General features: G+C 45.1%; 2 long non-coding RNA genes across 2 annotated transcripts; one reads left to right on the top strand and one right to left on the bottom strand.

The window, feature by feature from the left end:
• Window positions 1-1,053: 1,053 nt before the first annotated feature.
• Window positions 1,054-7,255, top strand: LOC128322203 (uncharacterized). Its single transcript, XR_008305589.1, has 3 exons — window positions 1,054-1,667; window positions 3,684-3,757; window positions 6,954-7,255. It is a non-coding gene; the product is annotated as an uncharacterized LOC128322203 (long non-coding RNA).
• A 3,542-nt stretch (window positions 7,256-10,797) lies between these two features.
• On the bottom strand, window positions 10,798-15,339 carry LOC128323510 (uncharacterized). Its single transcript, XR_008306300.1, has 2 exons — window positions 15,231-15,339; window positions 10,798-11,162 (listed from the first exon to the last, which is right to left on the bottom strand). It is a non-coding gene; the product is annotated as an uncharacterized LOC128323510 (long non-coding RNA).
• Window positions 15,340-25,383: the final 10,044 nt, after the last annotated feature.

Here is a 25,383-nt window from a genome sequence, read left to right as displayed (position 1 = left end):
GAGCCCCACAGCAACACATGAGGATACCTTCTGCCAGGAGGCTGAAACAAACCACCCGGCTCTGGGGGTTGTTGCGCAGGGCATCCTGGACCTTCCGGGGGCCACGCGGCCCCTGAGACTTGCAGCCCCCACTGGCTCCATGATGGGCTGCCTGAATGATTGTCTGCGGGCAGAGTGGGCTAAGCCCGCTCTCCCTGCTAAACTGCTCTTGGCGAGTCTCACTGCTTGTGAGACTCCCCGCAGAATCTTATAAGACTCAGGAACAACATTCTGTAGAGCAATCCTAACAGGAAGAACTTACTACCAGGGAGAAAAAATACCATGTCCCAGGAACAAAATATTGAGTGCTGGGGAAATGTGGTATTTCCAGCCGAATGTCGCTTGGAGGGGAGATGCTATGGAGAGAAGTGGATTCTGCGGGAACAACCCTGTGTGCTCTGAAAGGGCTCCTTCCAAGCACATGTTTTCTGTAAAGCAAATAATAAACTCTAAATGACAAACCACAGAGTTGAGCTTATCACCACATGAGTATTGACAGTGGCTGCTGCTGACAGCTTCTTGCTGTCTCCAAACCACATGTTCCATTCCCTCAACTCCATTGTCATGAGAAATAGGGCTATGCCAAACTGTTCAGCAGAGACAAGTCTAATGGCAAGTATTAGTCGTCTTTGTCTCTCTTGATTTGAAAAGGTTTTGACTGAAAGCATGCCTGGAGACTTAAGCCGAAGATTCCTATCTGAGTTGCAGGCTCCCTAAGTGGAGAATTTATAGATCTATGACGTTCTTTGTCAGGGAAAAACAATCACAGGTTTTTTTGGAGGAGGAATGGGTAAGAAAACATCTATTTCCAATGTGTTCTGGATCACATTCCGTAACCTACTTTGGGAAGTTCCATCCTGATGGCAGCCACTTTTTCGGAACTGAGTGTTGCTCCTAACTAGGAGATTAGGAAATGTTCCAAGGAAAGGCTAGTGCACCCCTGAGTGTGTGTAGCCCTCTGCTGAATAGGGAGTGCATTGAATTGCTTTTGGGCCTGGTGGGTTGCCGTAGGGAAGTGTCTGTGAAGGAGAGAATTCAGAGGCAGGACTTTGTGAGGAAAAAGGAGAACTTGAGCAGTGAGATTAAGAAGCAGCAGAGTTTGGGCCGAGAAGAGAAAGGACAGATTTTGGGACAACAACAGAAAAGACTCTTGAAAAGGAGAAGATTCTGTTCTCCAGCCTCATTTGCTCAGCCACAGAATCAGGACCAGGAGCCAGAAGATGGTCAGGGCCTAAGAGCTGCAGAGAAGCTTGAAGAGTGGCTGCTGCTTCACCCAGAGGTGCACCTAAGTAATTTTGCAGCCTGGACCTAAAGACTTTTCAGAGCCCCCCATTCCCTTAGCCACAAGGGCAGGCGGAGCAGGCCTAGCTGCACTCGGATGCAAATGAAGAGACAAAAGCCCCACAATGCTGCAAACTTGTTTATTTAAGCCCTTTTTAATGCATATCGGCCGAAGCTTTCTTCAGGGGCAAACTAGGACGCATAATAACATAGAGAATGTTAAAATATACAATCATTAAACTCTTAAAACAATAAAATTGGAACGACCAGTTATAAAAACTGTAATCATTGTACACTTGCATGTTATCCAATGTAATCCTGTCACAAAAGCACTTCTTCAAAAACAGGTAACTATCTAAAATATATATAATACAAAAATTTAAAACAGAAGCTCAGTTTTGCAAAAGCAGCACTTAACTAAAAATAATGCTGAAAAACAACGTGCAAATTAGGGATGTGCATGGAACTGGCTGGCCCGGTTCAGTTCGAGTCAGGCCCGGACTCAAACCTGACCGGACCAGTTTGGTCCGGCACCCCTTCGAACCACCCCTTGGTCCGGTCCGGCGGGGTTCAAGTTTTTTAAAATTTTATTTTTTATATATACCTTTAGCCCCTTTGGGGGGCTTCCTCTAGGCCTTGGGGTGGGGGTCTGCAAAGGTTCCCCCTCCCCCCAGCCAACATCGGCAATCACCGCCACAGCCCATTTGGCTGCTGTTTTCAGGCTTTCTATGTTGGTGTGGCAGCCATTTTGTCTGCCACCGCACATGTGCAAATGGCCTCTGTGAGGCCTGGCATGGCCCAGGCCTTCGAAGAGGCCATTTACGCATGCATGGTGGCGATTAATTTTTTTAAAAAATATATTGCTGCTGCACATGCGCAAATGGCCTCTGTGAGGCCCTGGACCATGCCAGGCCTTGCAGTGGACATTTGCACATGCAAGCCAGCAGACAAAATGGCCACTGCACCAACATACAGAGGCCTGAACGGGCCGAAAACAGAGGCCAAATGGGTTGCAGCAGTGATGACCGAGGCTGGCGGGGGGAGGGGGAACTGTTGCGGACCTTCCCCCCATGGCCTAGAGGAAGCCCCCCGAAGTGGCTGAAGGATAATTTTTTTTAAAAAAAAATTGCGTAGGCCCCCAAACTGTTGGGGGGATGGGTTCGGTCCGGGGTCAGACCAAATGGTGGGGTTCGGTTCAACCCCAGAACCATCGAATTGAACTGGTTCAATGTCAAACCGAACCCCCTGTGGACATCCCTAATGCAAATACTTAGACTAGTTAAAGCTAATGGAGCACACTTGCTGCTATCTGTCTATATGGTCATGGTCCCCTCAGGAATATTCCTCCTTCTCTATGTATCTGAATGCTCATTTTTCATTTTTATAACAGTTAAGTCTCTGGTTCCTTTTCTCAGGAGATATATCAGTGTGCAGGGAGAATTCTATCCAGTTTCTGAGTAAGAAGTAAGCAGTACTTTCAGTATTCTGGCTAATGGGTCCAAAGACGACGAGATGACTGATAAGCAACAGGCACTTGTTTTTAAAATGTATTATACATCAATTCTATAAATATGTAATAATTACACCTCTTTAACCAAATTTTGGCCCTTTTGCCTTGACTCTCAATGGCTCCTCCAGTGTATCCTTAGTTTCCCCATCACCATTATACAAACTTCTGGGTTCAGGTTTGCCTAAGGATGATGGAGGCGTTGGAGTAATACAATGGCTAGAATGAAAGATGTGGTGAAAATTGTAGTCCAGGTGACCCTTACTAACACTAAGGGACACTGCAGAAAGATTGATACTTATTTATGAGGAACTAACTCCAGTACTAAAAACCAAGAAGTGGAGAACAAATCTGAATGGAATATAGAATTAGGTGCAGAATACAGGAACTGTAGCATTATTTGCTAGTACAAATCCCATGAAAATACTTCAGAGCAGACATGCCCTAAAAATGTTAACAAAAGCCACATAAATGGACCCCTAAATTTCATGTTCACACACGGCTGTTGTGGATATCCTCTGGGAGTTTTGACTGAATTGCCAGCCAACACATTCCAAACCTATTATGTGGTAATGGCAAAACTGCTTGATAATCTACAGGAGCCAGTCAAGTTTGTCACGTTTAACTATTTACTCAAGTGCAAAGTAATGTGTTTAATTTTTGATTTCCTAGAAAGCTTTTCTCTGTGTAACTGACATTGGCTGCATTTTCAGGATGTTGGTACTTACCTTGCTAATGGCTTTATTTGTGTACAGATTCTGATTACAAAGGCTACTTTAAAAGTCTACATTATAAAATAGAGCTAATTTAAATGTAAAACAAGAAACAAGCTGTCGTCACTTTCTTTTGCTAATAGGGCTGACTACTGTGGGTGGAACTTCCATTGTACTGCTGCAACCAGCCTGCAATGCTATATATTTGAAGGGGCAGGTAAGGACCAGACCTCATCACCATTGTAATCCATCAGATGTTGAAGCCTCTCAGATAACTATTTTCTCATGGATTCTGTTCATCGATGTTCAATGGCCAGCACATGATTATATTCCAGATTAAAATTTAAAACAGGCAAATCTTATCAAATGTGGGCCAGAGCCCATTTTAGAGCCTATTTCATGGCAGTAATAGCAGTGGAAAAAATAATTCTTCACCACCATCCCATCTGCTCAGTATCTGCTGGTGGAGCTATTTTGAGTAGTGAGAGACCTTTTACAACCTTTCCCTTGGGGGAGATGGAGGAAACTTCAGAGGCCTGCTATGACCTGTGAAGCTCTTTGTAAAACACTTTACAGAGTAAATTGTGCACATCCATTCTGACCTTGATTTAGCTGCTTACAGAATATATATTGAAGATGTGTTTTCCCTCTTTGGACACCTGTCAGTTTATAATGCTTGAGGATATGGACATGATTCTTGAAGTGATATATGGATATTATTATCCATATATGGAGGATATGGACATGATTCTTGAGTGACCATGTGTGCACTCAGTCTTAGTCTGGTCTGGCTGTTAAAGATAGTATGGCCGGGACATGCTATCCAGTATATACTATCTGTCTAATGTTACCAATACCTCCCTGAGGGAAGGGAAATTCATATTTTTTATTGTCCTAAAAGAGGTGGTAGTTCAACCAGTTAAAGAAACTATTTTGGACCCATCAGATCTGAATAATTATTGTCCAGTTTTGAATACCTAGTTTTGTCTTTTGGGCAAGACTTTATTGACCTGAGTCTTTTGGGCAAGACTTTATTGAGTACATAGTGGTAACTCACCCCCCAAGTATTTATGGATAAAGCTGATTATCTGGAACCCTTTGAATTCCTTGAATATAGGCTGGGTTTGGGACTGGTGCTACCTTAATTGACCTGCTAGATGACTTACACTGGGAGATAGACAGGGTGGGGAGTGTGACACCCATTGATTTTTCTGGATCTCTTAGCAGTTTTTGATACCATCGACCATTATATACTTCTGAGTGGTCTTACAGATATGCAGTTAGGGGGTACCATGTTGACTCCAATTGTTCCTGGAGGATAGGTCCTTAAGGGTGGTGCTGGGAGACTATTGTTCTCCTCCTTGGCCATTGTGGTCAATGAGCATTTGTCCCTCATGTTCATTAACCTCTAGCTTAAAACACTGGCTAAAGTTGTGAGGAGCTGATGTTGGTGAGACCTGCCAAGATCAACTCAGATTATCTTGTAAATGACCCAATATCGTCCAAAAAATACAGAAGATATCAGATCATTTTTGTGACCCAGTTCAAGACCTGGAAAAATGACTGATATCCCTCTATTCAGTGTAATGGGATGAACATAGGAACATAGGAAACTGCCATATACTGAGTCAGACCATTGGTCTATCTAGCTCAGTATTGTCTTCACAGACTGGCAGTGGCTTCTCCAAGGCTGCAGGCAGGAATCTCTCTCAGCCCTATCTTGGAGATGGTGCCAGGGAGGGAACTTGGAACCTTCTGCTCTTCCCAGAGTGGCTTCATCCCCTGAGGGGAATATCATGCATTGCTCACACATCAAGTCTCCCATTCAGATGCAACCAGGGCAGACCCTGCTTAGCTATGGTGACAAGTCATGCTTGCTACCACAAGACCAGCTCTCCTCTCCTAATTTTCTTTCCAGCTGGGGTCCAGAGTGGTCTGGCTTGTGCCTCATGTGCCTTGGTCCCGGCCCTGCTGGTGCCATCCAAAAGCCCAGAAGCCTTTTCCAACAACAGTGACAGTCCAGTGCCTAGGAAGGGTGGTCCCAGGGGTGTCACTATAATGGAGCGCATGGGTCCTGCCCTCCCTCATGGGGCCTCCAGGATCCTGGCGGGCTGTGGGGATCCAGCCTCTGGCAAGTCTATATCCCCCACTTTCTCCAATGAAATTGAGGTGGCAAACATGCAGGTCCCCTGGTTTATTCACACATGACACCGCTGTATGAGTAACCAACCTGCTGAGCAGAGCAGGAGCTGGAAAGGGCGGGGCTCTCCGGCCATCTGGAGCAGGCCACCGGGGGTCTCAGGGAATTGCCCCCCACCCCTCCTGCCTCCCTCCCCCTGAAGAGGTTCACGGGGCATTTGCAGGCCAAGTGTCTGGAGGTGCTGCTGCAGGTCATCTATCACCCGGAGCCACTCTCCGAGGAGATCCACGGGGCTGAGGTCTCCAAGCACATTGCTGTGGCCACGGACAAGAGCAAGATAAGCCCCACCCTGCCCTCCCTCCAGTGGAGGAGGCGCCCCTGAGGAGCATGGCAGCTGGCCACAGGGCAGGGCTGTCTCCAGTACTCGGCGGGGCCCCACAGCAAGCTGCCTTCTAGGACCCCCCTCTCTGGGCCCCTGGCCAGGGTGGGCACAGAGAGTCAGTCGCCCATGCCCGGTGGCGACGATGCCCACTCCTGCTGCTGGTGCGGGCTGCAGGGCCGCCTCCTCCAGCCTCTTCTCCAGCCATTGCCATGAAGTCACTCCATCACATTTAATAAGGGGTAATTTTTATTTGTTTGTTTGTTTATTAGATTTTTATGTCACCTCACCCATATGGCTCTAGGCGGTTCACAAATATAAAAACAAAATAAATAACTCATTAAAAAACTCATATAATTTTTATTCTTTGCAGAGGGAAAACCAAAGGTGGGGAGAAGCCAACCGTCTTTGGCGGAACTGCAAGAGGGTTGGGTTCTGCCTCCCCTCAATTTTTGCTCTTCCAGAGCATAAAACTTCCTCTTATTTAATGTGATAGAGCCACCAAGAACCATTACATGAAAAATAGGGGGCAAATATGGATGCTGCAGTGGCAAAAACCTTGGGTGGGAGGAAAGCCAATCCCTCCAAAGCTTGGTCTCCCCCCAGCATCCTCTGGTTTTGTTCCTGAATCATCTGAATTAATTTCTGTTCAATGGAATAGAGCTCCATAGCTCTGCTACATTAAATAGGGGGATAAGGGAAGCTGGCAGTTCTTCTTCAGCTTGGATTTTAAGATGAACCAGATAAAAGTTTGGGGGCTTCTCCTCTGAGGTGTCTGCCCCTGAAGTTTGTGCCTAGCTCAGGTGAACTTCACTAGCATCTTTGCTCCGCAGGTTGTGCTGAGATGTCACTAGCATGCTTATGATACCCTGTTCTACTTCTCATTTCCATCAGATCTCATGGAGGCAGTCAAAAACCAAAACCGGTGCCTGGAGCTGTTTCAGACATCAGATGAAAATGTGATTGTTCAGAGAAGCCTTGAGTGTATGCTGAATGTTGATTGGCTGCTGACCACTGACCACCACATTAAGATAATGCTATATTTTATTGATCAGGTTTTGAAATTGTTTTAATGTGCTGCTGATTATTTTTGTTTGGTTACGTAGTTGGTTTTATTGTATTATTGTGAAGCTGCTCATAGTGTTTCTTCTAAGAAGAGCAGTTATAATAAATAAAGACGGTTGCAATTTCTTCTATATATTTTAAAAACCTCATTTAGTTTAGGATGGGCTGGCTTCTCAATCACACCAGAACGTGTCAGCAGTTTTGCTGGTGAATGCATTGAATACATGGAAACAGATGATGTACTCCATTACAACCCCACCCCTCCACGAACTACACTTTTAAAAATCTATCTATCTATCTATCTATCTATCTATCTATCTATCTATCTATCTATCTGATTGATTTGTATACCGCCCTTCCAAAATGGCTCAGGGCGGTTTTCAGCCATCATTGGTGGATTTATGTGAACAAGAAGTTGTAGGAGATCACCTATCCTCTGTAGCAAACTGGACAGTTCTAAGAGCTGATTTATCACATTGCCTTTCCAGCATATGTTTGATAAACACCAATGTGATGCAGTGTCATCATGCAGCAAACTTTTCCTTCCTTGTCAGTAATTGATTCACAGATGTATTATGTCTTTGGGCATGTGTTACCTGGGGAAAAAAGGTATGCAAAAAAACCCGCCAACACCAAAAAACCCACCCCAACCCGCAACTGACTTTTGATTCAGTGGCCCCATTCAGACATAACATGGAACTGTGGGTCCAATGGACCTGTGATTCCATACCCCGCCTCCCCCTACTCTCCTGTCCACATTCAGATGTTCAGGAGAGCTGTCTTTCTGTGGTCAGGAAAGACTGCAGAGAGGTGGGGGAGCTGGCTGCGTGGACTTCCTTCTTGACAGGAGGACAGTGTGGACTTCCTTCTTGGCCAACCGGGCCAGAGTAAGGGAGGAGCATCCTCCCTCGGCTCTGGTTCTGTGAGACCTAAACTGCCATGCCAGCATTTGGATGTAATGCTGGCACCACAGAAATGGTGTTTGAAGCACCCAAACCTTTGGTTCAGAGTGGAGTTTGGGGAGGGAAACCGCAAGTCCCTTTTCCTTGCAAACGCCATTTACCCAAATTTGGACATGCAAGTTAGGAAAACAGAGGTGAAGGGACCTCCCTTCTCCTGTTACTACTGAATTCAGCAAGTGTTTAGTCCTACAACATGTCCAGAAATGAAACGTACAATGGAACTGCTACTGGCTGGAATGTGATGCCTGTTCTTGTTCCATACAGTTAGAAGATGTAACTAAGAAGGAAAGAGCTAATAAAAAGCATAGCTGCATTTTGAGTCACATTTTCTGGGTGTTTGTTTGTTTGCTTGTTTGCTAGGTTGTCAAGAACATGCACATTTTATGAAGACTGCAAATAAATAAATTCTGTGATTGTTTGCAGTGAGATGCTCATTGAATGGCATCCCTAAACTACAACTTTTTCTAGCAAATGGGGGACATTCCTTATCAGAATGCAAATCCTTACCACAATATGAACATTCCTTCTTTCATTGTAGTGTTGCTCTACTACTGTATAACTTTCAACTTTCACACTGCATTTGCCAGTCAAAATATGTCAAAATGTTTGCTTGTATGTAATATCTGGATTAAACTCAAAAGTATCATTAGCCCAGTTTTGAAGCACACTAAACTCAGCTGTTCTGGAAAATGATTCACATACTTCCCTCTGAATATGGTGGACAAATTCTAACTCAGCCCTGCATCATCTCTCTGCTAGTGCAAATGTCTGGTGATGCACATGTTTATTTGTTAAAAAAAATCCCACTGAGTCCCATGGAGCTTAATAACACGTAAGCATGCATAAGATAGTAGCCTAATGTGCAATGGTACAGTTCACAAACTATATGTACCGTCATAGTTTTGAAAGACGATACAGTTCTTGAATTAAGAGGCTATCATATAGAACCATAAAACTGAGATACTAAGCCCTCCCAGAGACAGCATGCATTCAGGGAAAAGCTCCTTTATCCTCCTGGACAGAGGAGCATGGGATCTTGCTTCAAAGGAAACCGTGAACGTTACTAGCATTATTATGGGGGATGGGGCTATAACTCTGTGGCACAGCAACTGCTTTGCATGCAGAAGAGCCCTGATTCCCAGACATATTTGGCATCTTCAGGTAGGGCCTGGGAAGATCCCTGTCTGAAACTCTAGAGAGCTGCTGCCAGCCAGTGTAGTCAATACTGAGTTGGATGGATGAATGATCTGATGTGGCGTAAGGCAGATTCCTATGTAACCTCTGTAATTATTGATAAAGGACCATCGATATGCATGGAGCGTTAAGAGTTATATTATATTAGCAAGGTTCCCATTCCAGGGATTGTACACTCTGAATTTTGACACTGGTGGAGACAACATGGGGAGGGGGAAGAAAGGAGAGGTAAGCGTAAATATCAATGAATATGAACAAATGAAGTTTCATGGACTTGGTTGTGTTTCAGTTGGAGATGTGTATTAAAGGTTAGGTCAAAGGCTTTCTGAAGAAGATCAGTATGTAACTAAAGCAGATTGAGAAGGACAGGATTCTTGGAAACTTTATTTCAAGCAGTAGTTTTCAGTGGTACCAAATTGCTTATTGTAGCTCCAACCACGTTGCATCTTTGAGGTTCAATGTAGGAGAGCAGAGGAAAGAGCTTTGACAACCTTACCTGAAACTTTAATCAAACATTGGGTTTTTTTTATTATTTGATCTTATCATCACTCTGACATTTGCTGCACTTTGAGCAGCAGTGAGCTAAGAAGCTACAGTACACTAGCCAGAATTTCATATACGGTCAAAGTAATACTCATGGCTATAGCCGATTTCCTCGGCTCTTGAGCTAAAAAGGGATGAATGCTCGAAGCCAGATTTTTGAAAGCTCATCACAGCTGCATGAGATGGAAAAGCAGAATCTGTGACATATTGATAGCTCTGGATGACAGACGTGATATTTATTGCCAAGGACAGCAAAATTTATATATATATATTAAAACAAATGCAGACACTGGAGAACGATGGAAAGCCATGACAGGAAGTGCCAGAGAACAAATTTCTGCAAGAAAAGGTGGCCCCGGGAAGCTGCTTCAGTGAAATTCTGCTTTATCTGTTCTGATCTAAGGGTGAAATATGAGAACACTGGAGGAATTAATGTGGTGTCTTTCCTTCCCTTCCTGGCCAAAGATTCCCAAACTTTTAAAAGCAATGTCAAGATGACCTGATTGGAATGTACATATTATTTGGGCAATGTATGGTGTTTTTATCCAAACGATGAGTATGACAGGATAAGAATGTGAATATTCCATTTACTCAAATTCTTGGGTATGTTTTTATCACTTTTGACTGTACAGTCCAAATTGCAAGTTTGACTTTTTAAAAACCTCACAAAAAAGGGGTTCAGTGGGTTTCTCATCTTTGGTTGTGGTTGTGTGGTTGTGTGTGTGTGTGTGTGCGCGTGTGCGCATGCATACCAATTTCCTACGGTTTCTTTCAGTCCTTTTTTACCCATCAGGCTACAGGATTCTAAGGAGGGTAACTAGGTTTTTATTTTATTTTCTAGTCTAAACATTGTAACGAGGCAAACAACAAAAATGTGAAAGATTTCAAGTTCAGCTTAAATGCTTTTAGGCGATCATTCAAAAGAATACCAAAATCATAGGTGGTGCATTAGGGAAAAAATCCAGAAGCCACAATCTGGCAAATTTCATTATTTTATTAGGACTAACGGAAAGGACACAAAGTTATGAACAGGAACCTTAAAAGAGAATGACTGAGACAGAGACAGGCAGACTGGCTCAAATGTGTTTTAGCAGAGCAAATACTGGACTGGTAATCGGAATATCACTAGTAGCGATCTGATTATGTTCAGATACACTTCCCATATTTGTGTCCCAAACATTCCAGATGCAGGATATCCATGGCATTTGGATGATTGTGGCAGCTGAGCTCTTTTCCTTTAGTAAATGAGCCTCATCCAATGCCGATGGAAACCAGTGGGAATCTCCGTGCTCCTATTTCCATGATGTCAGTGTGCAGATGACGATAATGCATTGGTGACCTGGAATAATAACGCAGAGAGAAAGTTTATTGGGTCAGGAAAATGAGATGTCATCACATCTGTAGGAGTTTGCGTGAAATACAGCGTAATATATGTCAAGTAATTGAAGCGGCTGTGACTGTGAGTTTAGAGCTGAGGATCTTATATAGAGGCAATACATATTGTTTAATTACAAATGTTGCAATGAAATCCAGGTTGAGACCATTTCTCCCAAATGAATTGATCACAATTTTCAGCTTGGCATGGCGTAAAAGCTTGAGGAATGTATTTCCAGTAATTGCCAAGCCACTCCATTGTTCCTGGGTATACATAAACACCAGGCTGTGATTATAGTGGTCATGCTTGAGTTGCTATCTGATATTCCCTTCTGCTATAAGGATTGACTAATCTGGTTCATACTGACTGCAAATTTCCATTTACTCTGTTAGCCCTTCTTTGACTTTATTGCCATCATGCAGTTTGAGCTAGCATGTGAGAACAAAAACAACCTGTTAAAAGCTCTAGACACACAAGTCACCATCCCTCTCCTCACACTGTAGGAAATCTTTATGTCATCACCTAGACTGTTAGTCATGTTTGAAAGGGATGTGGAATTCCACAAGCCACTTGCAAAACTGAATATATAGCGAACGCTTGTACAAAAAACCACTATCTAATGGTTAAAAAGCACCCTTAAAAAAAAAAAAGATTTATTTTCAGAAGTGGGTGTAATCGCTAAATGCTATGCCAGAGCACACCCTTGAGGACTATATCTGGCACTTTGTGTGTGTGTGTGTGTGTGTGTGTGTGTGTGTGTGTGTGTATATATATATATATATATATATATATATATATATATATATATGAGAAGTGTGTATGTCGATCAGGAAATACCGGAGATGAGATTGACTGTCGCAAAGATATGACTTGTGCTGAAGACAAGTTTCACCTGTAGCCAGTGAGTAAAATAACATGACATATTCCACTTGTAGAAAATCCCAGTCTGACTCCCTCAGGGTGAAATCTATCTGGATTTCCTTGTCTCTGAAGTTTTATTTATTTCATTCCTATTCCTCTTTTTCTCCAGGGAGCTTAAGGATGCACATAAGGGGTTCCCAGGTTACCTCCTATCCAGCTATCTGCCAGACCCAAGCCTGCATAGCTTCAGCAAGGTTGGATCTTCTACCCTCAGACAATATTCTGGGTCCAGTAAACTTGATTTAAATTAGGCACCTGAAGATAAACCATCATTTTTCTCTTTTAAAAGTGCACCAAGTAAACCCATGAATAATTTTGTTGTGAATACTTTTAGGAATACACCTTTAGTCCTTGTTACAAGCAGATAGGAGATCAAGACGCCTGGACCCTTGGTGGGATGACTTTACACTGAGTTAACGTGTGTTCAGTAATTCTGGTAACAGCCCAAGTAGGTAGCATTGTATTGATACAGATGGAAGGCTAAGCTAGAGAACTTGAAGTTGTCCAAGGTGACTCAGTGAATTCTGGGCTGAGATCTACACTGGGAATTTGCATCTTATAATGGCTCACCCACTTAACCAGTGGTGGCACAGAGGAGATGGTGTATCTTGAATTCTGCCAGCAGTAAGGGACTTATTCTGGATACCATGAGGCTCAATTATATATATATTTTAAAGTATAGGATTGTGCCCTAAATCTGGACCTGTTAAAAACCTGTACTGTAGGGTTTTGTTTTGTTTTTAAACTGGTTATTGCATTTTATTCAATCCAGTCAGTGGCTTTTGTACATTTTACTCCACTGCAGTTTAAATTAGGAACATAGGAACATAGGAAGCTGCCATATACCGAGTCAGACCATTGGCCTATCCAGCTCAGTGTTGTCTTCACAGACTGGCAGTGGCTTCTCCAAGATTTGTTTGTTTGTTTTTACATTTATATCCCGCTCTTCCTCCAAGGAGCCCAGAGCGGTGTATTACATACTTGAGTTTTCCCTCACAACAACCCTGTGAAGTAGGTTAGGCTGAGAGAGAAGTGACTGGCCCAGAGTCACCCAGCTAGTATCATGGCTGAATGGGGATTTGAACTCGGGTCTCCCCGGTCCTAGTCCAGCACTTTAACCACTACACCACACTGGCTCTCACACAGGTTGCAGGCAGGAATCTCTCTCAGCCCAATCTTGGAGATGTCACCAGGGAGGGAACTTGGATTCTTCTTCTGCTCGTCCCAGAGCAACCCCATCCCCTAAGGGGAATATCTTATAGTGCTCACACATCAAGTCTCCCATTCAAATGCAACCAGGGCAGGGCAGACCCTGTTTAGCTAAGGGGACAAGTCATGCTTGCTACCACAAGCATGGTACCACAAAATAGATTACAATATACAGTATACTACTACAGAGCTCCATGCAAGAAGATACTCTTAACACTCATACGTTTCTTCCAAGCTAGTCCCTGTTTTCTATTCTAGAAAAATTATTTTCTTTCTTTTTAATCAAGTCTATTGCTAGTAATTTAATGTGTCTGAACTGTGAAAAGCTGTTATGACAGTTTCACAGACTATTGCATTTTTTAAATTTCCCCATTTACAGATAAAAATGATCGGGGTGGGGGGAGGTTGCTTGTAACTATAATACGTAATTCAACGAACATCCCCAGTGTCAATAGCCAGATACTCTATAATTTGCACTGTCTAAATCATTGTCCCTTTAAAATTTACAGTTGTTGTCTGCTGGTCTTCCTTATTTGTCTTTTCTTTCTTGGCTAGTATTTCAGGTAGTTTTCAGGTAGCCAATTTCAGGAAATTGGCTAGTATTTCAGGTAGCTGAAGCACGGGTAGCAAAGCTTGAGTCTGTAGACTTCAGTTATGTCAACCACTGTTTAATAAAAGCAGTTTTACTAAGCCATGTTTTATGGTAATGACTGTTGAGTAAGTATTTTAAAAGAGAATGGGAGTAAACATTTGCTTCAGTGCTAAGCATCTAGGGATGCTGCTCAACACAGTTACAGATCCATAGTACTTAGAAAGCATATTAAAACTGGTATATACTTTATATAATTGGGAAGTGTTCAAGCCTATAAATGACCAAGATTAGATACCTATGACTGTGTTTTTCAGTGAGGATTAGTCAAGAGGCAGTCACGTTTTCTCTAGTGAAAAGAGGCACTTTGGGAACCAGGGCATTTTTCAACATATAAAGTAAAAGGGAAATTCCGACCCCATCTGCCACCTTCGTGAATCCCACTGCCCCAATGAACTCAAAATTCCACCCTGCCCCCAATGAAGTGCCCTTTTCCTTCCGCTCAGCCTCTCCAAATAGGGTGTTTATAGTCCTGCATCCAAAGCTGTGGTGATAGACCGTTATGCCTGTGAATTAAGCTGGAGATGAAGCTGTTATTCCTGTTCATCTCATTCAGAGCAAGAGAGCTCTTCTACGGGAAACTCTCGGCCTTCTTGTCTGAGACACAGAGCCTGTATTTGCATGTGGCGTGGAACCACCACGGGTCCAGGTCCTGCACCCTCCTCCCAGAGGCGATCTAACCCCCAGACCGTGGGGACCCAGCCCATGGCCTCCAAGGTCTGGGGGGGGGGGCCTCCAATGGATGGGGGGGCCTCCAGGGGGCCTCCTGTCACCACTCCATGTGCCCACCCTGCTGCCGCCCCACAAAAAGTTCCTTTCTTTTAGTGCGGACGGGAGGTGGGGGGGTGAGCAAAGCAGGCCTCCCCCTGCCCCATGGTGGTGGTGGCCAGAGCAGCCGCTGGGCACCACAGGCTTGTCTGGCCTAGAGGTCCTTGCAAACTGCGAGGCACTCCAGCACGCCTGTGCCTCATAGTTTGCAAGGACCCCCGGGCCTGACAGGCCTGCAGTGCCCAGTGGCTGCTCTGGCCAGCTCCACCACAAGGTGGGCGGAGGCCTGCTTGGCTCACCCCCACCCCTCCCCCGGCTACGCTAACGGAAGGTAACTTTTCACTTGGCCACCAAAACGCAGGGGGCCCTCGTGGCAGGAGAACCTTTGGGGCGGGGGGCCTCGCGGCGGGGCAGTCCAGGCACTACTTTGGGCTAGGTATGCCACTGCCTCCTCCCCACATTCTCTTGTCTGAATTCGGACTTACTGGAGAGCGTCCGCTCTGCACTCAGCAAGGCTGCAGAGAGGTGGGGGAGCTGGCTGTGTGGGCTTCCTTCTTGACTGAAGGACAGCCTGTACAGCCAATCATGCCGGAGTTGATGGAGGAGCTTAAGCTCCTCCCTCTGCTTTGGTTGCAGGGGATGCAGCCTGCAGTTCTGAATTTGGATGGAACCTCAGGCTGCATGAAACCTCACTACAACCCGAGGGTTCAGATTGGAATTCCAAATCTGAACCCTTGGTTTTGTCACCCACACCAAACACAGTTTCCCTTGACATCCACTGAACTGCTGGCCCATTCAACTGCAACCCCACATTACATGCAGATATGGCTAGAGGGAACTGTGGCATCTTACAGAATATGATCTTTCAAGAACTACAAGTCCCAGAGTTCCTTAGCTGACAGTGGACCGGATCTTACGATCAGTGAGATCCGGTTTGGGGCAGTGAGCGGGAAGAACGGGCTGAGCCCGCTTTCCCCGCTCACGAGCGGGCAGGGAGCCCTGTGCGGCTGGATCGGCCGCCCACATGATGGCCGGCTCCATGACAGAGCCGGCGGGGGGTTAGGGGGGCAGGGGCCATGTGGCCCCCACAAGCCCCAGTATGCCCTGCGCAAGTACGCAGGGCATACTGGGGAGATCCCCAGAGCCGGGAGGTGGCTTTTCGCCTCTCGGCCGGGGGTCTACCCGTGAGTAGGCGCGGCGCGAAGGTGCACTGTGGCTACTCACGAGCCTAAAAAGCAGGTTTGCTGGAGCGCTCGCTCCGCAAACCTGCTTTTTAGCAGGGGTTCTTGAGCGGGTTACCCGCTCAAGAACCACCAGGCTCAGCTGCGAGCCCGGTGGTTCTTACGGTCAACAAAAATCGGGCTAGCCTCTGCTAGCCCGATTTTTGTTGATCGTGAGAATCGCCCCAGTATCTGTGTACTTGCAGGGCTCTCCAAAGGATGTAGCAGCCAGTTGTGCTTGTTCCTCTTGCTTGCTGATCTCAAGAAGAGTGGGAGCCTATATTGCTGTTCATTGTCCTCAAGATGACTTACTTCTGGGACATATGGAGCACTTCTGGGTCCACAAGCACCTGGAATTCAGAAGTGTGGTGCTAGCAGTGTATGCAGGATGGTGTGTTTGTTTGTTTGTTTGTTTGTTTGTTTGCTGCATGTGCTCACTGCTAGTGAGGATGTAAGCCACTGAAATTAGCTTAGGGACAGGGGAGCAGAAAGCTATCCCAGGGCTTTGGAAGACATTTTGACTGCATAATAGCTGGATTTCATCATTTTATCCTTCCAGAAAAATGAATATATTTACATTTTAGAAAAGGACTACTGGTTTGTGAGGAGGACTTTTTCTTGCTATCTCAGGGAAAGAGAAGAAATACAGTTGCTGTATTGTAAACCCTAAGTCTGAAATAATGGAAAAGTCAGGCAGACAAGTGGAGTGAAGGATGTGGGTGCAGAAGCATCATCATTTCACACACATGCACCATGTTAGTTGAAATAAATGTGTTTTTAAGTGTATGTTAAAAGTGGCTCTTTGCATGATATGAAAATATCATATTGAGCTGGCACCCCCTCCTAGTGAAATTGTCTTTTCAAATGCCCTGCTTTAAAGGGGGGGGAACAGCCCCTACTTTTATTAATGTTCGCACAAATAGTTCAAGATAGGACTCTGTTACATCTTTGTTTTAATTTCCCTCTCAGGGCTGGTTCAGACAGGCATGGATGAACCAGCCCTTCATAATCTCTGGGCCAGTTCAGACAGATGCTTGGCTGGTTCAGACAAATACTGTACTAGATAGATATTTGGTCGAATCCAAGAGGACAGTTCTTTTGATGCCAGTATAGGAAATAACTGTGTGGTTGACTCTTCTTCTGTGGCTTTGGAGCTCCATCAGGATAGTGTGGAAAGAAAGTCACTGTGCTGCAACCCCAAGGAGATATAGGAATGGGACCTTAATGACTTCCAGCTGACTGTATGAGCTGCCTGCAATGTATATGAGTTTATATGACATGAGTATATGACCTATGAATGGCTCTTTCCTACATGGAAGTCATTGCTTGATGTTGCAGTCATCAGTGATGAATATGAATGTGTCAGCTGGGTCTGAGTTCAGAAGCCCATTAACGACGTAAAGATACACACACACACACACAGAGAGAACTATTTTGTAGAGGGTGGTGAGCTCATGGGGATTTGGGATGTCATTGGAAAATAAGCAAGGTGGCCGATTTGTCTTTCTGACTAAGATCACACAGCAGTAAATGGGAACTTTATGACTTCAGTAGAAACAGGCTAAATGTCTTCATGCTGAACACAAAAGTAAAGATTAAATCACAGTACCCAGAGCAAAGTTTATTTATCTTCTCATTAGTGAGATTGCTGTGAATTTTTAGTGAAAAAGCAGAACATTTTAGTTAAGCTAAATTAAACAAACCATAGAAAAATGAGGAAGGAGTGAGTCTAAGATCCTTTCCATTTCCTCTCCTTGCTTTATCTCTTTTCCTTATTCTTGTATGTAGTTTTAAAAACAAATAGACCAAGAGGTGCTTTTAAAGAAAAGTGGCAAGCAAGGGACAGGTTGTTCTGAAGCTCTCAAATAAGAAGTCCTCCAGGAGCTGAACTCACACTCCAAATGTAGAGAAAGCAATTTCCATGCATGTTATCAAAAATGTGTTAAATGAACTAACATTGATATAACTTCAAGCAATTAGGAGCATGCTAATAACAATAGGAGGCTTCAGCTGTAAATAATTACACTTGCCTCAAGGCGATTCTTTAATTCTTGGGTTACTGAATCTATAAACAATAATCAAACTGCAAAGCCAGTTGTGCTGTTGCTACTGGGAAAGGAGTGGAAGAGGCTTGTTCATGATTTTGTGAAATTATTATCCCCCCGCCCCCTCCCAGCCTATAGTGATGCTGATGGTAATTTTGACCTTCAGGAGCTTTGGCTTGGGAGGCTAAGAGCTAATGTGTACTTTCATCGATCTGAGTTAGAGGCACCCAGCAGTTACAGTGCTGGTTCTTCATAAGCACAAAAGCTGCTCTCGTCAATTTGTGTGTGCGTGTTGTAAGAAGAGGGCTTGCTGCTGTGACTCAATAAATGGGGACATTAAGGGGAAATGTTATAATTGCTGCTACCCACAATCTTGTTAATGAGTAATGTACAGTTAGGACCCCATGCAATTGTGGCTAAATTGTTTATACAATTTATTCAAGATGTCACAACTAACATTGAACATAATGAAGTATTGTAATTGCAGTCATTACAGTCAAGATTAAGATTTCTTTAATTAGAATTAAGAAAATGGAGACAAGGAGTTTGAAAATGTTGGGTTTACTGTCTAAGTCTTACGGGGTGGTGGTGGTGGAGGATGATAATTAGAGAAGTTTATTGTTTTAAGTGAGTGGCCCTTGTTTTGACGTCTGACACTTTTTGTAGCAAGCTACTCAGGACTGCAGAAAAGTAACCTGATCCAGGGCAAAACAGAGTCTCGGGACCCTCCTCCATCCGCAGAATGAACCACTATGTTGGGAAGCCTCTGAATGATGCTATTTCTAACTTCTTCTGCTTGTTAGAGTTGATCCTGCTAGGAGGTCACAGACTGTTGCTGTGGAAGGAAAATTTCCTCCTGCTCTTAGTGAATGAACTATCCAGTGGAAGAATCATCTCTTTTGCCTAGTAGCTCCAGACTGCCCCTGGTTATTGAACCAAACCTAGAAGCACTCTGTAATTGCTGGTGGCAGAAATGACAAAATGTTTTGGTGCATTGAGACAGAACTTCCCGCCCTGTCCCCGAGCACTTTTCCTCGCAGAAAGGCAGGATATAAATATGTTGATAAATAAATAAAACCCAAAGAGCACCCCCATGGTGATAAAAAGTAACAATAAACAAAGTAATTGATATTTTAGCGGTGCCCATAAATTTCCCTTCCCACTTCCCCTTTCTGGAGAAATAATTGATGTGGGGGTGGGCAGGACTTCCCTCGCCCTTTCCTGATGGAATGAAGGCACTGCAGGGCTCCACAACCACAATAATCTGCTGGTGTGTGCAGAAATCCTTAGATAAGTCACAGGAGCATTGGGGGAAGAGATTTTCATTTGTGCAGATACCTCTTGTACATTCAGAGAGGCCCACCAGCAAATGGATGGTGCAGTCCTCACGGAACACCCTTCAGTGGTTCAGGGCAGATCAGGGGCGTAGCAAGGTTGGAGTGGGCCCAGAGACAAGATTTTAAAATGGGCCCCCCCAAAGTCCAGGGCCTCCGCACACCCCAGGCCCCCAAGGATTTAAGTCTGATATTCCAAAATAAGTATGCTACCTGCAAATACATTTCACTGAATACACACACACACACACGTCACAATATATAGTGATATACATTGAGTACTATACATTTGTATTACTTTTAATGCCTAGAACACACTAGAAAGATGAATTATTAAAATGGGCCCCTCGCTGCAGATTAGCAAAGGAGACTTTCAACCATGCAGGGTGAACCTATGTTTGTTTTCTCAGAATTCTGAACAAATTCAGTCAAGTTTGATTCCAGGAGGTTTTTCACAGGAGGCTTTTAAAGCCCTTTAAGACACATCTCCTCTGGAATGGAGGTGCTGCATTCACATGTTGGCCAGATTTACCCTGAAGTCCCTGCAAGTTATTGGGGAACAGTTCACACACAAGAAAAATAAAATAAAATAAAAGCACCACACATGCTTCACAGTTCTCACTCATACCTTCTGGGTTGCAAAACAACTTGAACATAAGTGCATTTATAAATGAATGAATGAATAAATAAAATTAATAAAATACTGTTCCAGAAGTTTTTGCAATTTTCTGCCATGAAACAAGCCACTTATAGGACTTTTTAGATAGTTTTTTTTAAGTCAGCAAATTTTCCAAGCTGTTTCAAAATAAATATTCAGAGACTTCTCAGTCCCTCCCCCCCCCATATCCAAGCCCTATGGCAAGCAGATCCCTATATATGGGGGGGGGGCGGGAAAGGTAACCACAAAAAGGAGTTCACACTCTACCTGGCAAATGCTGGTCTGGGTTAAGCAGTGCAGCAGGGGGTCTTCTGCTGCAGAGAACACTCTGGCTGCCTCCTCCTTCCTGGCTGGCTTGGGCCCTACTCGAGTTCAGGCTTCACTGCGGCCTACACGGAGGCCTCCGTGGAAGCCCCGCCCACCCGCCGATCAGCTGAGAGGCGGGAGAAAAGGAGCTCTTTGCAGCTTGTCTGCTGCTTCCATTGCCGGCCAGGAGAACAAGCAGGAGAGACGGCGAAGAGGGCAAGTGGCTGAGGGGCCTTGGGGCTGGGCAGGGGGCAATGGGGAGTCATGTGAGGTGCCCCTGGGGTGCTCCTCCAGGCAGTGGGGCCCCCAGACAACTGTCTCCCCTTGCCCTATCATTGTTACGCGCCTGGGGCAGATATGTAAATGTCTGTCATTAAGGTAATATTTTTGCTGTGATTTCTACCATATTAATGCTGTGATTTTCTTTTATGATAAACATGTACATAGATACGCCTTCTGGAGGGGGTGCAAAATACATTCTTTCTGTTTGGCCTTTGGTTCGGCTGGCTAATTTGGTTGTTTTGTTGGTTCTGTTCTTTTGAGTTTTGATGCCTGCATAATTGTTTTTATTGCTTTTATTTATAGTATCTTGCCTTGAGTACTGGAAAAGTGGCTAACCAATGGTTTAAACAATCAACCAAGAAATTCTTTATCTTCACCTCTACCATGTGGCTTGCCCCTATGCTCTGCTGTGGTGTGGGTTAATCTTTGGAAGAGGATACATGTGGATATATGGAAATATCCTGTCTTGGGGCAAAGAGTTGATTCTTTGATGCTAAGAAAACCTTTCTTTGTCCTTGGAAGTTAACTTTTTATATTAAACAACAAGGCTCAAAGGAGCTACAAAACTGAACAGGGATGGTGACCTCTTAAATCCAGTTATTTTCCAAGTTACTTCTAGTGACTTCAGTGTCCTCTTCTGATGCCAACAGAAACAGGAAGACAGTCTCCACATGGACTGTGACACAATATGAACAGCTGCTCAGGAGTCAGCTCAGTCGGGGATAGGAAAGTGCCCAGCACTTTGAATGACAGGCCTGAAGTCAAAAGCGTTTTATCCCTATCCTGTAGACATCATTGGGAGCCAATTCCTAAACGGAACAATAAAGAACTTATAAGAACCCCAATTAACTCTTGTAAACATTTTGGCCCATAGTCTAAAGGTAACCATTTCTGGTTACTATTTGAAGGCTTAATGCCTTCAACATTTCTGAGTGCAGGTGGAAACAGGGTAATACACATTAAGGGTGGGGAATTAAGCCATACTTCTCAAACAAGACTTGCTAATCTTATTTGGAGCAGTTTCCTGCCAAATCAATATCTGCCTTCTGACAAATATTATTAAATATCTGTTTGATAAACCTATTTACAACTAGGGATAATAATTTCACTACCAGGGGATTGTAAATGTGCAAACAAAACAAAACAAAGAGACTCACTGACGGCTTCCTTCACTCACAGCGTCTGTGTGCCAAAGTTGGAAGACTAAGATGAAGAACATAATTAAGGAAACATATGAAGGCTAGCACAGGGTTTGAGATTAATTAGCTGTGCGTCAATAATCTCATCAATATCCGATTAACAAATGACACATTGCCCAATGAAACATATTGATTCATTCACACTCCACACTGTTAATAAATTGAAGCTGCTTTGCTAAATGAGAGAACTGACAAAATAATAACTGCCTAAAACTTTCCCTGTTATTTGTCTTAAAAACGTAAAGTTAGTGTGAAGTATTCCGAGTTTAGCAGTTCTGTCACTGACTCTTTGGAGCACTTTAATGTGAAAAGGCTAGTTTCATCTCTTGGACTAATTTCATGGGGATGGATAAAATGAGTGTAAATGTAGAAATTTAAAATGTGAGCATTTCTGTGTTACGGTTCCTGAAATGTTTTCTTTGTGAGTGAATTCAGTTTAAATTTAAATTGCTGTAACACTTAGTTGGTATTGTCAGGAGTTTTTTTCACAGAATTCATACATTATATGAAAGAAGGGACTTAATATTCCTAATAAATTAGCATTTATTATTTTATTTAAATGCTGTCTCACTTAATTCCAAAGGCCCAAATATAGTAAATTAAAAAAAAGAGAAGAAAAATTGTGTAAGCAAAATCAATAACAATATTAAAAAAAAATTGTACCACAGCAAGGATGGCTGGTGGAAAAAGCAAATCTTAGAGTCATTTGTAGGTTTGGTGAGAGTGGGGTAGAAAGCACAAATATAGGCCGGGTTCAGACGAAATATGAAACTGGAGTCTATTCACCTCCAGTTTGACTAGCCAGATATCAAAACCTGGGGAACTGGAATTAAAAGAAAAAAATGGACCTGTGGTTTCCTTCCCCTAACTCAATATGTTACCTCCAGTTTACATTGTTACACTCCATAAACTGTGTTTCAGTGGCGACCAAGGTATGTCTGATCCGGGTAGTGCAGTTAGCCTGTGGCTCAAACCGTAGTTGAGGGAGGAAGCTCAGATTGGCTCCTACCGGCCGCTTCCCACCACAGCCCACTTCTCCTCCCCCCACTTTCTGGCGGGCAGGCCAGCCAGCCCACTTTCTCTCCCCCCACCCGCTTCTCACCCCCACTGGCCCATCACCTCCTCTCAACCAGTCCCGGTAGCGGCTGCCTCCAGCCTGCTGCCTCCTCCTCCTCCTCCTCCTGGTGACTGGCCCGGCCCACCGCGGCCTCCTGCTCCCACTGGCCGGGCCAGGTCCACCTGCCTCCTCCTCCTGCTCGCACTGGCCTCCTCCCAGTGGCCGGGCCGTCCTGCCACCATCTCCTGCTCTCGCCGGCCTCCTCCCAGTGTCTGGGCTGCCCGCCGCCTCCTCTTGCTCCCACCAGCCGGGTAGGCCCACCGCTCCCTCCTCCAGCTGGCCAGCTGCCACCACCATTGTCTCCCTGTCCCCGTCACTATAGTTTTTTTTAAAGTAAATTTTAAAAGATTTTAGCCTGTTTGATAGAATGTCAATGCAATGAATAGGAATCACTCTCTCCATTCAGAAAAAGAATAGTGTGTAATCTTAATTGCTGTGAACTCTGAGATTTCCATGGACCAATCACTCCCCAGCTCAACTTCCAGCTCGGGGTAGCCCAGAAGGGGGAGTTTAACCTTGAGGAACACCAATTGCTCCACCAAGCCAGGGTCCAACCTGGAACGAGTGGATGTTCCTACGTTGCCAGCACATGAGAACATCCGCTTGCTCTGCATGCTGGTTGGTGGGGGGTGGGGCAGGAGAGAAGGTGCACAGCAAACACCGCAAGGTCTGGCCAGACCTGGCGGTGGGTTGCCCAGAACTGCACGCAGTCCATCTCAGGGTCTTCCTCCACAGGTTCCTCCAGGTACTGAGCAACACATTGCGCAGCACCTGAGGGTCTGGTAGGCTGAGCCTCCTGCAAACCAGACAAGGCACACCAGCATAAACCACTGGGCTAATTTAGTGGGAGGAACTGCCTGCTGCCTTGGTGCCACTGCCTGGAATGCTGCGCTGTTAGACTGGGAAGAGGTAGGGGTGGGAGAGGAAGGGTTGCCCTCACTGCTGTTGGGTGTGGGTCACACACGTTCAGGGGTGGACCATCACCACCCTTCTGGTCTCTGGTCCTCCTGGTCTCCTCCTCTCTAACTCTATTGACCAGGAGGTCCCTCCACCTGGGCAAGTCATCCGCAAAAACAACATTGCCCTTGATGTTTGGGTCACAGAGACAAGCCAGCCAGGACATACTCCTCTCTGTCACCCAACATACTAACCAGCCTGCCGACAACCCCGACCCTCAGTTGTCCAGCCAGTGCACACCCCTCTGGCATGGTCAGAGAGATCCAGAGTTCACCCACCAACTTTTCCAGGAGGAGAGCCACAGGAAAGGCTGTCTCAGAGGAGTGGCATTGGCACACAAGCTCTTTGTGGCAGATAGAAGGGCATGAGTGCCGACACCATCTCGAACATGAGTTTCCATTCCGAGTTATTTTACAAGCCCAGAGGCTGGCTTTAAGTAGCAGTTGAATCTCCCTCCTTTGGGAGCTCCCACCATTGCCCTCCCCCTGGACCAATAGGGTGCCAGTTCTGCAGGACTGGCAGCACTGCAGAGCCTACCAGAGAGCCAGAAACATCTGGCCAGTCAGGGAAGCAGGATCTCAGCAAATCACAGCAAGTGACAGAAGAGTCACAAAATGCCCACCAGCACGTAAAATGAACTGGTTCAATAGAAGAACAGGCTCTGTTTGGTTCAAAATTGGACTGGCATTGCCATAGGAATGCCCTGTTTGGTCCAAGTCCCTTTGGTCCCTTTAAATTTTAAGTTTTGTTTTGATTGCTTGACTGAGTGGGTGCCTGACAGGTGCACACCTGCCCCCCCCCCCCCGCAGCTGCCAAGTCCTGGTGTCTGCTTGGCCCAAGTTTGCCTCAGAGAGTGACACCTGGCAGACTCCAGCCAAAGACTCCAGATAGGTGAGGACTGCCCCTCCCCCCGCCCACTGACATGGTCAGGTCATTAGTATTTAGAGTTCTTTAAATAGGGTATAGTTTGGGGAAGGGAGAGATTAGGTAGCAGGACTGTAGGACAGGAGGGGTAGATTAGAGAGAGGCCACCGTAACACCCTGCCCTTCTTTGCCTTCCCTTCACTTAGAACTGCCCCATTGTTGCTTGGGTCTCTCCAAAAGCAGCCCCTCCCAAAATAAAGCCTGCTTCTTTATTTGGAGAGATTTAATTTTTTCTAGATTCTGTGTGTGCAGCATAGTGCTGTAGATTTGCTGGCACACAGAGCACAAACAGACTAGCGCTGACCCCACATCCCCTTAAAGGCACTTCTTCTCTCCCCCGCCCCGCCCCCACCACAAGAGTTAGAGCTTAAAATTTTAAAAACCACAAGATGTCCAGGAGGGTGTCAAGCACAGCCAGGAGCAGAGTGGTAGGCAAAGGGAGGGGTAATGCTGCTGGTCATGGCGGGCAATGGTGAGATGGGCCTACTCCCCAAGTCATCCCCATCCCTGCTGATGTGGTTCTGCACAGGCTCTCCTATCTGGAGGAGCCTCACCCCACAGCGCAGCCACCTTTGGCAGCTGAGGTAGAAGTAGGA

This window comes from Hemicordylus capensis, chromosome 4, assembly GCF_027244095.1.
Source record: "Hemicordylus capensis ecotype Gifberg chromosome 4, rHemCap1.1.pri, whole genome shotgun sequence".
Taxonomy (NCBI): Eukaryota; Metazoa; Chordata; class Lepidosauria; order Squamata; family Cordylidae; genus Hemicordylus; species Hemicordylus capensis.
This window is presented reverse-complemented; position numbering and strand designations above follow the sequence as displayed.